Source organism: Neovison vison, chromosome 5 (genome assembly GCF_020171115.1).
Source record: "Neovison vison isolate M4711 chromosome 5, ASM_NN_V1, whole genome shotgun sequence".
NCBI lineage: Eukaryota > Metazoa > Chordata > Mammalia > Carnivora > Mustelidae > Neogale > Neogale vison.
Window position 1 is genome coordinate 138,658,709 of NC_058095.1, and position 17,907 is coordinate 138,676,615.

The 17,907-nt window shown below is 37.5% G+C and overlaps 1 protein-coding gene across 15 annotated transcripts in view; it reads right to left on the reverse strand.

Annotated features, from left to right (window-relative positions):
* Window positions 1–17,907, reverse strand: part of RBM26 (RNA binding motif protein 26) — an 85,642-nt gene that overhangs the window by 55,065 nt on the left and 12,670 nt on the right. The window lies entirely within an intron of this gene.

The window sequence follows — 17,907 nt, forward strand, 5'->3', positions numbered from 1 at the left end:
CAAATTAAAAAAAAAGCTTCCCATTCCAAAAGGTGAATTCTCCTAATATGTAGTTTCTATCAGTAAGATCAAAACCATAAGAGAAAGAAAACAAATAATATAAATAGGCGCTAAGCAGAAAAGTAAGTCTAAATGAGTAAAAATACACCCTCATCCATAAGAGAAATTCAAACTTAAGCTATACTGAAATACAATTTTTCAGTTATAAAGCTGACAAAGGTAAAGGTATGAAAATATATTCTGGAGGTAAGACTATGGGGATACAAGCAGTTTTCAAACACTGTGGCTGCTGTGAGGAGACTGTTAGCCCCTGAGGAATGGCAGCATACAATCCCAAGTGCAAATAACCTAGCAATTCTACTTCTCTGAAGTTACTTTACAGACATACTTACACATACAAAGTGACACATGCACAAGTCATTCATTGGTACATTCATTGCAAAATAAGAAATGTGCAAAATGTCCATTTACAGAGGACTGGAAAAAGAAATTATACTAATCTACACGAAAGAATGAATACAGCAATAAGACACAAAAAAGAGGGATGCCTGGGTGGCTCAGTTGGTTAAGCAACTGCCTTTGGCTTGGGTCATGATCCCAGGGTCCTGGGATCGAGTCCCACATCGGGCTCCTTGCTCGGCGGGGAGCCTGCTTCTCCCTCTGCCTCTGCCTGCCTCTCTGTCTGCCTGTGCTTGCTCGCTCTCTCTCCCTCTGTCTCTGACAAATAAATAAATAAAATCTTAAAAAAAAAAAAAAAAAAGACACAAAAAAGAATGAGGACGTGTTCCTGTCACAGAAATTCTCCTTATCAATTTGTTATGTTTAAAAAGTAAGGTAGAGAAAACTGGTCATCATGTTACTATTTGTGTAGGGGGAAAGAGAAAAAACTATGTATTTGGACTGGCTTATGTTTGAATAATAAACATATGGAAGTACAAACAAACATTACTGGGTTTTTTTGGGGGGGGGATGAGGGGAGATAATGGGGACTAACTGAAGGAGGAACAGAGTGAGGCAATCAAGTATTTGATGCCTGAGCCACGCCCATCCTGACAAAAAGCCAAACAACTGTTTTTCGATGAAGCTACAATTGTTACCCATTTAATTAATGATCACTTTATAAGTTAGATTAAGTAAGAATAAAATAGTAGCAATAGCCAAACACTAATATCTACCGAACACTTAGTTTGTGCCATGAACTGTAGATACTGTATTCAGCTCTATTCTGTAACAGTTCTACAAAAGAACAGAAGTAACGTATGTCACTGAATCAAACAGTACATCTTTTAAAAGATAATGAAGAGCTTTGGTTGCACAGTAAAAAACACCTATAGAAAAACCTGACTGCAAGTGAATCAACAGACCTAATTCAAACCATTTGTGTTTTGCTTTGTTGCTTTATAACGGCTACAGAGATGAGTCTAATACAGCATAAGAACTGACAACTACTCTATTAAGGAACTAATATAGCATTTATCATATGTTCTAAGACTTCCTAATTTACATTACTGTGGTCATTAAGTACATCTGCCAATTCTTCACTCCTCCCTTTGAAGGCAGAGCCTGATTCCCCACCCTTTGAGAGTAGGCTCAATTTAGGGACTTGCTTCTAAACAAACAGAACAGCAGAAGTGAGGGTGTCTACCTTCAGAGACTAGGACTACAAAGTATTGTGGCATCATCCTTGCTCTCACTCTGGAATCACTTCTAGAGAAAACAGCTGCTATGTTCCAAGGACAGTTAAGCAGCCTTATGGAGAACAATGTGGCAATGAAATGAGGACTCTAGTCAACAGAGCACTGAGGTCTCTTTCCAGTAACCAAATGAGAATGAGCTTGGAAGTGAATTCTACAGTCACCGTAGAACCTTGAGAAGACCGCAGAACTGATCTACAGCTTAACCGCAATCTCATGATTTAGAGCCAGAAATACTTAGCTCACCTGCTTCCAAATTCCTGACGCAGGGATGGTAAGTATCATGAGGTGGTGAATGTCTGCTGTGTTCATGAATTAAGTTGAAGGGTAATTTGTCAGTAATCATACTTTTCTCATAGATCTATTTACATTTATTTACAACGACTTGAAATAGGCTATTACTTAAACAAGAAGCAAGAAAAAATTCCATTTTAATGGTACATGAAAGATTTTTAAGGACTTTTTCTTTGAAATTCTTTTTTCAATATACTTAATGAACATTTTAAAAAAATAGACAAAATGATTTAAGACTTTTTATGTTTTATCACAATGAGTATAGAAATACTTACATTGGTGATGAAATAAGCCCAAAGAAATGGGACATATATAACCTCATGATGTATTTACAGATATACTCATACCCACCAATTCAGTAATACTACACAAGAAATAATGAAACAATGCCTATTCATGTTAGATAACCTGAATAAGCACAGTCAACTAAACACTTAACTAGGCAACAAGCTAAACATATTCAATTAATTGAAAAATCAATGTGAAACATAATACTACCACTGTGTTATATACTGTTTTACTGCAACTGCTGTTAATGAACAAATTTACAGTCTCCACAATGAGTCCAAATGCTATAGTTTAACTCAACATTGGTCTTACTGTTGTGTTGAAATCCCCTTAAAAATGACTCTTCTAGTGACTTAACTGTGACGTTACATTTCTCTTAACTAAACACCAAATCTATTCCATTGCCACTCCATTATTTTTCTAAATAGGACAGGTTGAGCCAAATAAAATTTTAGCAGTTAAAAACACAGGCGCGCCTGGGTGGCTCAGTCAGTTACGTGTCCACCTTCAACTCATGTCATGACTGCAGGGTCCTCGGACTGAGCCCCATATTGGTTCCCTGCTCAGCAGAGAGTCTGCTTCTCGCTCTCCCTCTGCCGCTCCCCGCTGTTTGAACTCTCTAATAAATAAAATCTTTTTAAAAAATATATTAAAAGATTTTTGTGATTTCTGTAATTATTATGGTTTACAGACCACGGTTTTATAAAACAGTAAGACAAAATCATTCCTGAACAATCACTGCTCAACATCTTTTATAGGAAGCTACTGAACTGAATAAAAAACCAATAAAATCACAACTGCAGCAAATCAGCTACTATACACAAAAATTCTAAATCCTTGAAACAGTCTGAAAGGACAAATTACTTCTTAAAATTTGTTAAATTACAAATTATAGAGTAGAAACAAGGTTTATAATTTCACATTTTATGCCAAAATGGGTAGATTTACATTTGAGAGGCAATTTTTCTTAAATCCTATAGTCATTTCCTATTCAGGATTTTTTTAAAAAGAGATACGTACGTGTAAATTGCAGCTAAGTAAAAGACTATCTGAACTACAGAGGTTTAATAATATGCCACATTATAAATCAAGGAGAAAGGGCAAAATACATGTTCTCTTTTCCATGTTTTAATTAAAAGTGCCAATGCTACTTCATCTGAACACCCAACAACATGCTATGCAAAATTAATGCAGTAAAAATGTTTAAATTACCTAATCAAAAGAAAATTACATTAAGATACTAAGAGGTTATTTTTTTAAAAAGTCTCCATGGCAAGCGAGACTGATGATGGCACCAGTTGCCATTGTTGATGATAAGTTTGCAGTTTCAATGAACAGATCTTGTCAGAGCTAGACTCTACCCTATACTATGTTACTAGCATTCTAGAAACAGTGAAAGAAAAGTGGAACTGAAATCTTTCAGATCAGAGAGAAGGGACAGATTTTGAAAATGTTTAGGTACAAAAGAGCACTGAGTGACACGTTTCATCCCTATCTTAGCAAACAGGCTGAATTCCCACTGATTCTATATTCCATAAGGACTTCTCAATCCAGCAAGTACATAATCTGCTAAAAAAGCATCAAACCAACCACAGAGTGCTCCAACTCCAATTACTCTTGTGTCTGTGTGTGTTGGGGGGTTGAGAAGGTTGGGTGGGCAAAACACAAAACAAACTACAGAATAAGGCAGGCGTGAGACACGACTTGCCAACAGCACTTGTGAAAGGTGGGTTGGAGAAGGAGCAACTAAGTATTTTAGTATGTCAAATGAGATAAAGAGTGACATGGTTGGGGGGAAACTTAAATCATAAAGATGCAATTTAAAAAAGATAACAGTACTATGGTTTGTTTCCCATCCCAATCCCATCTTGTTTCATTTTTCCCTCCCTTCCCCTCAAGAACCCCACCCTTCCTCTCCAACTCCTCATTTTGAGAGATCATATGATAACTGCTTTTCTCTGAGTGACTTATTTCGCTCAGCAAAAAACCCTCTAGTCCCATCCACTTCGTTGCACATGTCAAGATTTCGGGGTTTTTGGTGGCTACATAATATTCCATTGCGTATGTATGTGTGTACACACACACACACATCTTCTTCATCCATTCATCTGTTGATGGAAATCTAGGTTCTTTCCATAGTTTGGCTATTGTGGGCACTGCTGCTATGCTGCTATAAACATTCAGGTGCACATACGTCCCTTTGGATCCCTACATTTTTATCTTTAGGGTAAATACCCAGTAATGTGATTGCTGAGTCATAGGGTAGCTCTATTTTCAACTTTTTGAGGAAACTCCATACTGTTTTCCGAAGTGGCTGAACCAGCTTGCATTCCCACCAACAATGTAAGAGGGGGATTCCCCTTTCCCCACATCCTCGCCAACACCTGTCGGCTGCTGGGGTGGAGGAGAGGGATGGGGTGAAGGACACTGGCGAGGGTATGTGCTATGGTGAGTACTCTGAACTGTGTAAGACTGATGATTCACAGACCTGTACCCCTGGGGCAAATAATACATTATATGTTAATTTTAAAAGAACACAGCACTGAAGAGGAAGCAGTGCAGCTCCCCAAGCCTTAAAGAGAGCCACAGCTTTCACTTCATTTTTACAAATACATGAGCAAACCCAAACGGATTCCCGGAAAATGACCAGAATGGTAAATGGTTATCATTATCAGAGAGCTTACTAGGGATTCTTAGCCTGGAAAATTGAAATGTCAGAGAGAGCTTGGTAGATTTTCAAATAATTGAAGGGCTATCATAAGAAAGATTACACTTATTCAATACATCCTCCATGGGATATAATTAGAGCCAGTAAGTAGAAGCAACAGATTTTGGCTTAAAATAGAGATGAACTTTTTTAATAATCAGAGGCCTCCCAAAGGCAGAATAAACTGCCTGAAACAAAGTGCATTTTCCATCATTAGAATGGTTTCAAGCATAGGCTGAACGGCCCCTGGCAGATAAGCACTGGATTGAATAGTAAATCCCTCACAAACCTGAAAGAGTATAACCCTCAGGTTTAATTTTGTTTGTGGAATATTTTGCAAATATATGAAATGTAAGACAGTATAGTATTCTTTTCAATTAGTTTGTAAGTATTAGCAATAAAAAATTTTAAGTGACCTGGCACTACAGATAAAACATGTACTATAGGGGCGCCTGGGTGGCTCAGTGGGTTAAAGCCTCTGCCTTCGGCTCAGGTCATGATCCCGGCGTCCTGGGATCGAGCCTCGCATGGGGCTCTCTGCTCTGTGGGGAGCCTGCTTCCTCCTCTCTCTCTGCCTGCCTCTCTGCCTACTTGTGATCTCTGTCAAATGGATAAAATCTTTAAAAAAAAAAAAAAACATGTACTATATAAGAGTTTATACCAAAATCCAAAAACAGAACTTCTTACACACATATGTAGCCACTGTGCCTAACACAATACCTAAGAAAGAATAATAAGACAGAGAAAATATATACAAATCTATCCCACTAGATCAATAGCTCACTTTTATCAAGGACCCTTTCTTTTTTCATCTTCTTGAAGGTAAGTACTGAGAATAAAATAGTTGGTTATCTTCCAAATATCACATTCATCTTTCAAAAATACTTAACAAGCACCTACTATGTAAGGCACTGTTCTAGATCCTAAGGATTCAACTTCAAAAATAATTTAAGTTCCTGTCCTCACAGAATTTACACTAGGGCTGCTGAAACTCCAGTGGAGGAAACAAACTATGTACATAGATACATACAACATATTGTCATGTGCAAGTGCACTGAGGAAAAATAATGTAAAGCATGAAGTTAAAATACAGAGTAAAAGGAATGAAGGGAAGGAAAGAGGAAAGAATAGGAAAGAGGAGAAAAAATGAATGAATATATATAAGATCATCAGGGAAGAACCTTGAAATAACATTTAAACAGGGATCAGAATTTAAACAGGGATCAAAATGGAGTACAAGCAAGCTTTGAGCTAGCTGGAAAAAGAACAGCCCAGGCCAAAGGAGCCCAAAAGAAAAGGTCTGAAGTGGATGTCTACTTATATATGAAGCACAGGAGTCCAGTGGGATAGAGAAAAGAGAGCATTCATGAACAGCTGGATTTCTAATCTCTCACCTCTAAAGATTTAAAATCAAATGCTCAATGAGCTTTAACAAATTAAATGTCCAGATCACTATGAAATCATTCAAATCAATGCTTTTAAAGGCAAAAAAAGTAAAATTTAAGCAATCTCTGAATTTGTGTTAAGGATATATAATAATAATGAAACACATTAGGGGCGCCTGGGTGGCTCAGTGGGTTAAAGCCTCTGCCTTCAGCTCAGGTCATGATCCCAGGGTCCTGGGATCAAGCCCCGCATCGGGCTCTCTGGGCTCTCTGGGCTCTCTGCTCGGCGGGGAACCTGCTTCCTTCTCTCTCTGCCTGCCTCTCTGCCTAGTTGTGATTTCTCTCTGTCAAATAAATAAAATATAAAAAAAAAAAAAAAAAGAAACACATTAGCAGGGGTAACCATCTAGGAAGGTCATTCTTTTCCTAAAGTATCTGAGGAGGGATGTACATACACTAAGAATGTTGGAAAAGCCAAACCAATGCAGAAAATCAAATGTTATAATAAAAATAAAACTTCCCAAAAGCACTGACATGAATCAAATCACTCCTAGGTATAAAGATTATAATTAATCTTCCTAACACACTCTTCATATTAGCTTTTAATTTTAATTTAGAACTTTCAAAATAGTAATGACAAAGAAAACAAAAAAGCCAGCCTTCCAGTACTTTCTTTCAAAAAGAAGTTTGTTTTGTTTTGCTCAAGTTTCTTGGAGGCTTTAGAAATTCTGTGGAAGATAACTTAAGGAATTTAACCCAAGCTTCCATTTTTGGTAATCTTGAGAAGGTGTAGCTGGAGGTGGCAGTGGAAATTAAAAATTAAATTTGAATATGTTAACTCAGTAACTTTAGAACACGGATATACACCCACATCTGTTCCTACCAAATTTTCACTTTATATTCAAGAAAAATATCTAATCTGCATCAAAGTCATAGTTCTATTATTCTGTACTTAGGATTATTCTTTTAAAAATCCAAATCCCATTACAACAAATATAATACATACACTGAAAAATTCAATTGCCATAGTTTACTATAAAGTTTCATTCAATTCAAATAAGGAGGCAACAATAGATTATTTGCATGTAGTAATTAGCTACAGCAAAGGTTATTCATTAAGAATTATCACACCCACTTCATTCTACAAAATAAAGTCAGGAACACAAAATAAGCATATCTTAACATGATCCATCCATGAGCATCATATAAATCACATCTTATCACTGCAAACACTTACCACAATACATGTAATTACAACACTGAAAACTATTCAGTCAAGTCTTTCATTCCCTTTCTTAGTCCCAAGAAATAGCAGCAATGTCTTCTTTTCCTGAGAACAGTAGTCCTCAAACATTTTGGTCTCGAGATCGATTTACATGTTAAAAACTACAGAGAACTCTAAAGAGCTTTCATTTAAAAGGACTACATCTATCAATATTTATCATATTAGGAAAACTGAAAAAATTTAAGTTATTTAGTTTAAAATAACAACTCAAATTAAATAACAAACCTACAATTTAACATAAGTAGCCCTTTGGGCTGGGGTGGGTGGTAATCAAAAGCAGGAATTTAGTAAATTAATTTTTGAATTAACTTAAAGGCATAGCTGGATCCAGAGGTTCCAATGATAATCACCAGGACCATCTTTCCATTCTGCTTTCCCTTGAATTCATTTTATTTTAAGCAGGCCCTCACATGGCAACAAAGATGGCCCTGAGCAGTTCCAGGTTTACATCATTCTGATAGCTAGTGAATCCAAAGAAAGGGAACTGTCTTTCTCTCCTCCTGCATCACACTGCTCCTTGAAAATGACTCATCTTCCCTATTTTGGGCTAAATCCCTATGCAGGGCAGGGATAGGCAGAGTTCCATGACTAACAGCCTGCCCTGAAACTAAATACCCTACTTTTTTTTAATGAAAAAATACTTCCACAACAGAATAAAAATTTGGTGAGAAAACAATGTTCCACAATTTTACAAATACCATTAAATGTCTGGCTTAAAAGAACAATTCTAATATCTTTTTTTATATTCAATCTGTTGGGATATGATATTTTGGCTGAAATACATAAAAAAAAAAATCTGACCTCTCGGGGTGCCTGGGTGGCTCCGTGGGTTGAAGCCTCTACCTTTGGCTCAGATCATGATCTCAGGGTCCTGGGATCAAGCCCTGCAGCGGGCTCTCTGCTCAGCAGGGAGCCTGCTTCCCCTCCTCTCTCTCTGACTGCCTCTCTGCCTACTTGTGATCTCTGTCTGTCAAATAAATAAATAAAATCTTTTAAAAAAAAAATCTGACCTCATACAGATAAATAGTTGGAAATGGAAGGACTTCACAAACCCTATGAAAGGTCTCAGGAAAGCTCAGGAGTCCTCCCATCACACTTGAGAACCACGGTTTTAAAACTCATTTTAAAAGTATCTGTTAAGGGCGCCCTGGGTGGCTCAGTTAGTTAAGCGTCTGCCTTCAGCTCAGGTCATGATGCCAGGGATCTGGGACGGAGCTCCACACTGGGCTCCCTGCTCTGCAGGAAGCCTGCTTCTCCCTCTCCCACTCCCCCTGCTTGTGTTCCCTCTCTCCTATCTCTCTGTCCAATAAATAAATAAAATCTTAAAAAAAAAAAAAGTATCTGTTAAGTATGTGATTCAAAGACAAAGTCAATTTCATCTTCTCAAAGATAAGACCAACTAACTCAGATTGGAAAACTCTATGCTGTTCACTAAAAAGAACAGTAGCCCAAACAGCAAACTGAGCACAGACAGGTACGGTTATAGTATCATGTCACAGAACTCTCTCTTAAAAGAAAAGTGGGACTGGAGGTGAAATGCTGATATGGCAGTCCACAACAAAACTCCACATGTAGTCCATGTTTCATATTCCAATTCATAGAAGACTTGAGTTCTCTGGGAAAGGACTCTGGCCTCCAAAGGCCACCGCTTCACTTACTCATAATCACATTCTACCTACTTACAAACCAGAGCTGAGGTAGTTCATCCAGTTACTAAAAGAGAAAAGAAGCCCGGAAATATTTTCTTTTTGTGACCAAGAAGAGGCAGAATTATCCAAAAGAAATAGCACTAAAACAAGAAGTTTGGGAAAAACCTAGCTAACTGAACCTTAAAATAATTCGGTATGTAACCTGAAAATTAAAAGAATTTCCACCTACCTATTTTTCAGGAGCCACAGAATCCCCCTTTCTGAACACTCATGAGTAAATTTTAACCCTTTGGAAGAGATAAAAACAAAATTCAACTAAGGAGAAACATTTTATAAATTTTTCCTTAACTGCCAGACCTTAAGATCTGTACACATGTGTGTCCTACTAAATTGTTATTGTGGTATGCTATGCTTGTCTGTTTCCCCTACAGGGATTCTAGGTAACTATGTCTACCTTTTCCCCAGACCCAACTACAAAGTGCTGAGAAGTATCGACTAACTGTCACACTATTTAAGAGCACACTAAATCAAGAGTATTATCAACTAAACTCACAAAAAAACAGCTCTCACTTTAGGTCAAAACCAATTATGACATACTTAAGGTGTACCACCAAGTTCAAAGACCTGTTGCACAGATAAAGTCAATAAAATGTCTCTAGCATACTAACAGGTCTTTCCTCATTGCCTTTCCTTCTCATCTCTATCAATACCCAAGTCCCAAGAACACTGCCATTTCTTCTTAACCTCCTGCCAAAGTCCAAATTCAGGCATTTCACAACTCTCTCTTAAAGCTACAAGAAAGAACAGCTAACTAATCTTCTCTGCCTGCAGAAGTGCTTAACCTAATCAAACCTCCATACACTCATCATTCTTTAAAAAAAGAATAAAATCTGTTAGTTACAGCCCAGATTTAACGTATCTTTCCCAGTATACCACAACCTGGTCCCCAAAATGTCCAAACACTTCTGCATGGCAGTAAAATCTAATCTTACTCTGAAGCCAACAAAGCCTCTTCCTAACCCAAATGAACAGCCATAATTCCTCACAGAACTGTTCTTCCAATTTTGGCTACTTAATGTCATCAGAAGCTTCAAAGTTTAACAGAATCCAACTTGAGAGAGTACATGAAAAACTTCAGAGACTGAAGATCACTGCAAGTCTATGAACAGTTTTCAAAATGGGACCTATCTCATTCACTGTCTATTATAAAGAGTTAAACTTTATAAAACGTAAAGTAAATACTAGAGATATCATTAAAGAAAATATAAACATACAAATACAGTTACATTGGCAATTTCTTATAAAATGCCCCCAAAAGGTCTTGAAGTACTTAATACATTTAAAACTATATTATAGACATCAGCATCATGACAGCATGGGTCATTACCTTTTTCTCTCCGCTATGATTTACAACTAACTAGATATCCACAACTGAAGTGGGGGGCGGGGGGAAGCACCTCTGCTGAGGACACACAAACACCGGAGAGATCTATCCATCTGCACACCTGAAAGTGAGTGGACTTGACCACAGAGGCTGTAGCAACAGCAGAGAAGGTGGTGGCTGGTCCAGCGGGAAGCCAGCACAACCTTTCCGGCAGAGGAGGTGGTGGGTAAAGGCACAACAGCGGTCTGCCCGACCACGCATGCTGAAGCTGCAAAAACCAGCTGCTCTCTCCGCAGAGACCACAGTGACTGGGAAGAGGGGAAGGAAAAGGAAGTAGGCAAAGAGAACAGAAGGAAAGGGTCTTTTGCTATTAGCCCTGGGGGATAAGAGCACCACCCAGGACATCTGGTATCCTCCCCCCAACAACTTGAGGATCCCCCGCAGACCACTAACATCCCAAAGCCTGAAGTCCTCCCCAAGCTCTGCAGCCACCCTTTGGGCCTTTTTTTTTTTTTTCTTTTAAATGAACCTGCTCAACAACCTTAACCGTGAGTCAGCTCTGGTAAGAGAAACCAAAGGCTTGTACTATAGTGCCACCTTCTGGGAAAGAAAATGAAGGCTCATAATTACAAACCTGTTGAATGGTTAAGAATCAAAATAAACAAAACCTTACCTAAATAAGAAAGGTGTTTACTACTTTAAATGGAGAAACTGAAGCACTTCCATCAAACACCATGAAAAAACACAGTAATATGGCATCACAATAAAAAATGAAAAATTTCCAGTAACTGAACCCAAAGACACAAAATATTGTGATCTAACTTGGGATATAGAACAGCTATTATGAAGAAATTTAATGAGTAACCAGAAAACTCAGAAAAACAATTCAGTGATCTCAGGGATAAAATTAACAAACAGAGGGGTGCCTGGGTGGCTCAGTGGGTTAAAGCCTCTGCTTTCGGCTAGGGTCATGATCCCAGGGTCCTGGGATCGAGCCCCACATCGGGCTCTCTGATCAGCAGGGAGCCTACTTCCCCCTCTCCCTCTGCCTGCCTCTCTGCCTACTTGTGACCTCTGTCTGTCAAATAAATAAATAAAATCTTTTAAAAAAAAATTAACAAACAGAAGGAGTATTTTGCAGGAGAGATTAAAACTAAAAAAAAAAAATTCTGGGGTGAAAAACTCAATATATGAAGAATGAATTAGAATGTACTAGAAATACAGCAGATCCTATGGAAGAGAGAATTAACACATTCAAGAACAGAAATATGGAGGGGCGCCTGGATGGCTCAGTGGGTTAAGCCGCTGCCTTTGGCTCAGGTCATGATCTCAGGGTCCTGAGATCGAGTCCCGAGTCGGGCTCTCTGCTCAGCAGGGAGCCTGCTTCCCTCTCTCTCTCTCTATCTGCCTGCCTATCTGCCTACTTGTGATCTCTGTCAAATAAATAAATAAAATCTTAAAAAAAAAAAAAAGAACAGAAATATGGAAATGATTCAGGTGGAAGAGGAGAAAGAAGTAAGATCTTTAAAAAGTTTTTAAAAAACCAAAAACCAAAAAACAAACAAAAAAACCACCCCAGGTGTTGGCTGGCTCAGTCAGTAAAGCATACCATTGTTGATCTCAGGGTCATCAGTTCAAGCCCCACAATAATAATGGGTACCTCAAAAAAAAAAGTGGGAGAAGGGAGCACAGAACATATTTAAATGATAGTTGATAACTTCCTAAACCAAGGGAAATAATTGGATATACAAATCCACAAAGGTAACAGAACACCTTATTACACCAACACAAAAGATCTTCTCCAAGACACATTATATGAAAACTGTCAAAAGTCGACGATAAAGAATTTTAAAGCAGCCCAGGAAAAAAAGCCAGTAACCTACAAAGGTACCCCCACCATAAGCTATCAGCTGACTTCTCAGCAGACACTCTATAGGTCAAGAGAGAATGGAATGACATATTCAAAACATTGAAACTGGGAAAACCTCTACGTCTCCTTTGTATCTCAAAAATAACTCTGCCAGTGGAATACTCTTGGCTGGTTGTTTTTATTTATTTTTGAGAGACAACGGAGACATAGAGTTCTTCCCAGACAAACAGAAGTTGAGGGAGTTCACTATCATTAGACATGCTCATAAGAAATGTCAAGCGGTGCCTGGGTGGCACAGCTGGCTAAACGTCCAACACTTGGTTTCCACTCAGGTGGTAAACTCAGGGTCCTGAGATCAAGCCCTGCATTGGGCTCCATGCTCATCATGGAGTCTGCTTAAGACTTTCTCTCCCATGCTCACTTGCTCCCTTTCTCTCTCTTTCTAAAATAAATAAATAAACCTTTAAAAAAAAAAAAAAAGGCTAAAAAGAGCTCTTTAAGCTGAAATGAAAAGACCAAAGTACAGAAAATAGAATATCCAGGTAATAAATAGAATATCCAGAATGAGAATACTGTAACTCTTTTTCAGAACAGTGTTTTAAACTCCTCCCTATGGCATAAAGGTTTAAAAAAGCATATAAGGGGTGCCTGGGTGGCTCAGTGGTTGTTAAAGCCTCTGCCTTCGGCTCAGATCATGATCCCAGGGTCCCGGGATCAAGGCACGCATCAGGCTCTCTACTTGACGGGGAGCCTGCTTCCCCCTCTCTCTGCATACTAGTGATCTCTGTCAAATAAATAAAAATTTAAATAAATAAATAAATAAATAAATAAAAAGCATATTAAAGGGTCACCTGACTGGCTCAGGTGGTGAAGCATGCAACTCTAGTCTCAGGGTTGTAAGTTTGAGCCTCACATTAGGCACGGAGCCTACTTAACATAAAAAAATAAAAATTTTAAAACAAGTGCATATTAAAAATATAGCTACAACTTGATAATGTAATCACAATATAAAAAGATACAACTTATGATATCAAAAATACAAAAGGGAAGATTAAAACAATGGAATCTTTATAAGAAAATGAAGGTACATTTTTATTAGCAGAAAATGGCTGCTTGTCTAGATTTTTTATGTAACCTCAAGGTAACCACAAAGCAAAAACCTACAGCAGAGACATGAAACTAAAAAAAAAAAAATAGAAGACTGAGCAAATCACAACGGAAAACCAACTTACAGACAGAAACAAAAGGAAAAACAATGAAAAGAAGAAAATAACCAGAAGAAAAAAAGATGAAACAGCCATAGTAAATCCTTAAATATCAATAATCATCATAAACATAAATGAACATTAACTCACCAATCAAAACACAGAGTGGCTGGGTGGATAAAAAAACAAAATCAAACTACAAGAGAGTCATTTCCACTCTAAGGACATACACAGGCTCAAAAGTGAAATGACAGGTGGCTCAGTGGGTTAACACCTCTGCCTTCGGCTCAGGTCATGATCCCAGGTTCCTGGAATCGAGCCCCGCATCGGGCTCTCTGCTCAACAGGGAGCCTGCTTCCTCCTCTCTCTCTCTCTCTCTCTGCCTGCCTCTCGGCCTACTTGTGATCTCTGTCTGTCAAATAAATAAATAAAATCTTTGGGGGGGAAAAAAAAAGATGGGCAGAGTTATAATTACATTAGACAAATAGACCTCAAGCCAAAAAAGGTAACAAGAGTCAAAGAAGGTCATTATACATGACCAGTGCTCTAACCCCTGAGCTATGGAGCCAAGAAGGTCATTATATAATGATAAAGGAGTCAACCCATTAAGAAGATATAGCAAAACATATACGCTCCCAAATCCTGAGCACTGAAATATATTAAACAACTGGGGCGCCTGGGTGCCTCAGTGGGTTAAGCCTCTGCCTTCGGCTCAGGTCATGGTCTCAGGGTCCTGGGATGGAGCCCCACATGGGCTCTCTGCTCAGCAGGGAGCCTGCTTCCCCCTCCCCCTCTGCCTGCCTCTCTGCCTACTTAGGATCTCTCTCTCTCTCTCTCTCTCTCTGTCAAATAAATAAATAAAATCTTTAAAAAGAAAAAGAAGAGAAAAGAAATATATTAAGCAATTAAAACAGATCTTAAAGGTAAACAGCAATACAAGTAAATGTAGGGGACTTCAATACCCCACCATCTGTTATGGACAGATTATCAAGGCAGAAATCAGTAAGGAAACACTGGAATTGAACTACATTTCAGAACAAATGGTCTTAAGAGACATATAGAACATTCCATCCAAAAGCAGCACAATAAACATTTTTCTCAAGTGCACATAGAACAGTCTCCAAGATAGAGCACAAGATACGCCACAAAACAAATCTTGGCAAATTTTAAAAAACTGAAATCATACCAACTGTCTTCTCTGATCACAATGGTATGAAACTAGAAATCAACAAGAGGAAAGTAAGAAAATCTACAAATATGTGGAAACTAAGCAATGCACTTCCAAACCACCAGGTCAAAGAAGAAACCAAATAGAGAATAAAAAATTATCTTCGAACAAATGAAATAAAAACATAACAAATCAGGGGAGCCTGGGTGCCTCAGTGGGTTAAGCCTCTGCCTTCGGCTCAGGTCATGATCTCAGGGTCCTGGGATCGAGTCCCAAGTCAGGCTCTCTGCTCAGCAGGGAGCCTGCTTCCCTTCCTCTCCTCTCTGCCTGCCTCTCTGCCTACTTGTGATCTCTCTCTCTCTGTGTCAAATAAATAAATAAATAAATCTTTAAAAAAGAAAAATACTGTGGGATGCAGCAAAAGCAGTTCTGAGAGGAAAATTTATAGCAGTAAATGTATATATTAAAAAATTAGAATATCTCATATAAACAACTTAACTTTACAACTCAAAAGAAAAGAATAAATTAAGCCCAAAGTTAATAATGACTACAGTAGAAATACATGAAATAAAGACCAGATAAACATCAGAAAGGATTAACAAAACTAAGAGCTGCTTCTTTAAAAAGATAAACAAAACTGATAAATCTTTAGCTAGACTAAGAGGAAAAGAAGTGAATGCTCAAAAAAAATAAAATAAAGTAAAAAATGAAAAAGAAGGCGCCTGGGTGGCTCAGTCTGTTAAGAAGCTGCCTTTGGCTCTGGTCATGATCTCAAGGTCCTGGGATCAAGTTCCACAATGGGTTCCCTGCTCTGCAGGGATCCTGCTTCTCCTTCTGCCTTTGCCCACCCCATCTCTCATGAATAAATAAATAAAACCTTAAAAAAAATGAAAAAGAAGGCATTACAACACAACAGATATTACAGAAATGCATAAAATCTTAAAGTACTATGAATAATTATATGCCAACAAATTATATAAACTAGACAAAATGTATACATCCCTAAAACACACAGCCTACCAAGAATGAATCAGGAAGAAATAGAAAATCTAAACAGACCAATAATTAGTAAAGAGGTTCAATCAGTAATCCAAAACTCCCAACACAAGAAAATGCCAGGACTAGATGGCTTTACTGGAGAAGTCTCTGATGTATTTAAAGAAGAATTAACTCTTCCAAAATAATACTCATACTTTTCCAAAATAATGAGGAGGGAACACTTCCTGACTCCTTTTATGAGGCTGGCATTACCCTGACACCAAAATTAGATAAGAACACCACAAAAAAACTACACACCAATATCCCTAATGAATACATATGCAAATATTCCCAACAAAGTATTTGCAAACCAAATTCAGGAACATATTAAAGGGATTATACATCAAAACAAATGGAATTTATCCCTGGGATGGAAAAATGGTTCAACATATGCAAATCAACAAATGTAAAAAAGACACCACTTTAATAAAATAAAAGATAAAAATCACACAATCATCTCAACAGATGCAGAAAAAACATTTGACAGTATATAACATCCCTTCATAATAAAAGACCTTAACAGAGCAGAGAAGAACCATACCTCAACACAATAAAGGCTATCATATAGGACAAACTCACAGCTCACATTATATCCAATGGAGAAAAACTGAAAGCTTTTCTTATAAGATCAGGAATAAGGCAACGATGCCCACTCTCACTTCTCCTATTCAATACAGAACTGTTAAGTCCTTACTAGAGCAATTAGGCTAGGCAAAAGAATAAGTGGCATCTAAATTGGAAAGTAAAAAATAAAACTATTTCCCAATGACATGATTTAATAAAAAGAAAAAAAGAAAAAAGAAAAGACTCAACCAAAAAGCTTTTGAACTAATCAATGACTTCAGTAAAGTTGCAGAATACAAAATCAAAATACAGAAGTCAGTTGCATTTCTTTATACTAATGATGAAACGCTGAAAAATGAAGAAAATATCCCTTTTACAATAACACCCAAAATAATAAAATGCCTAGGAATAAATTTAAGCAAGTGAAAGATTTGTACAACAAAAACTACAAGACTGTGAAAGAAATCAAAGAAACAAATGGGAAGAGAACCTATGTTCATGGAGCGGAGGAATTAATATTGTGAAATTGTCCATCACTGCTCAAAACAATCTAAAGATTCAGTGAAATCCTGACCAAAATTCCAATAGTATTTTTCAGATAAATAGAACAAACAATTCTAAAACTTTCATGGAAGCACAAAAGACCCTGAATAGCCAAAGCAATAAAAGAAGAACAAAGCTAGGGGCACCATACTTTCTGATTTCAAACTATATTACAAAGTATATTAATTTTCAGTGTGGTATTGGGATAAAAACAGACACACAGATCAATAAAACAGAACAGAGCCCAAAAATAAACCCATGCAAACATGGTCAATTTATTTATAACAAAGAAGCCAAGAATTTACATTGGGGAAAGGAGAGTCAATAGTCTTGTCAACAAATGCTGAGAAATTTGGAAAGCTGTATGCAAAAAAATAAAACCAGATCAAAAGCTTACACCATATACAAAAACTAACTCAAAATAGATTAAAAGACTTAAATTTAAGACCTGAAACAAAGGTCTTAAAGGCAATTGGTGGTAAACTCCTTGACAAATGTACTGGCAATGAGTTTTTGAAGCGGACACCAAAAGCAAAAGCAGTAAAAGCATAAACAAGTGGGACTACATCCAACTACAGGCTTCTGTAGAGCAAACAAAACCCTCAACAAAATGAAAGATAACCTGAAGAAAGGGAGATTTTTGTAAACCATAAACTGGAAGGGTTAATATCCAAAGGATATAAAAACTCCATCAACTCAAAAACAAACATTCCAATTAAAAAATTAGAACTAAACAGCCACCTCCCCAAAGAACATCAAAATGATCAACACACAAGAGAGATGCTTCATGAATCATCTGGGAAATGCAAATCAAAACAAAGAGAAACTGTCTC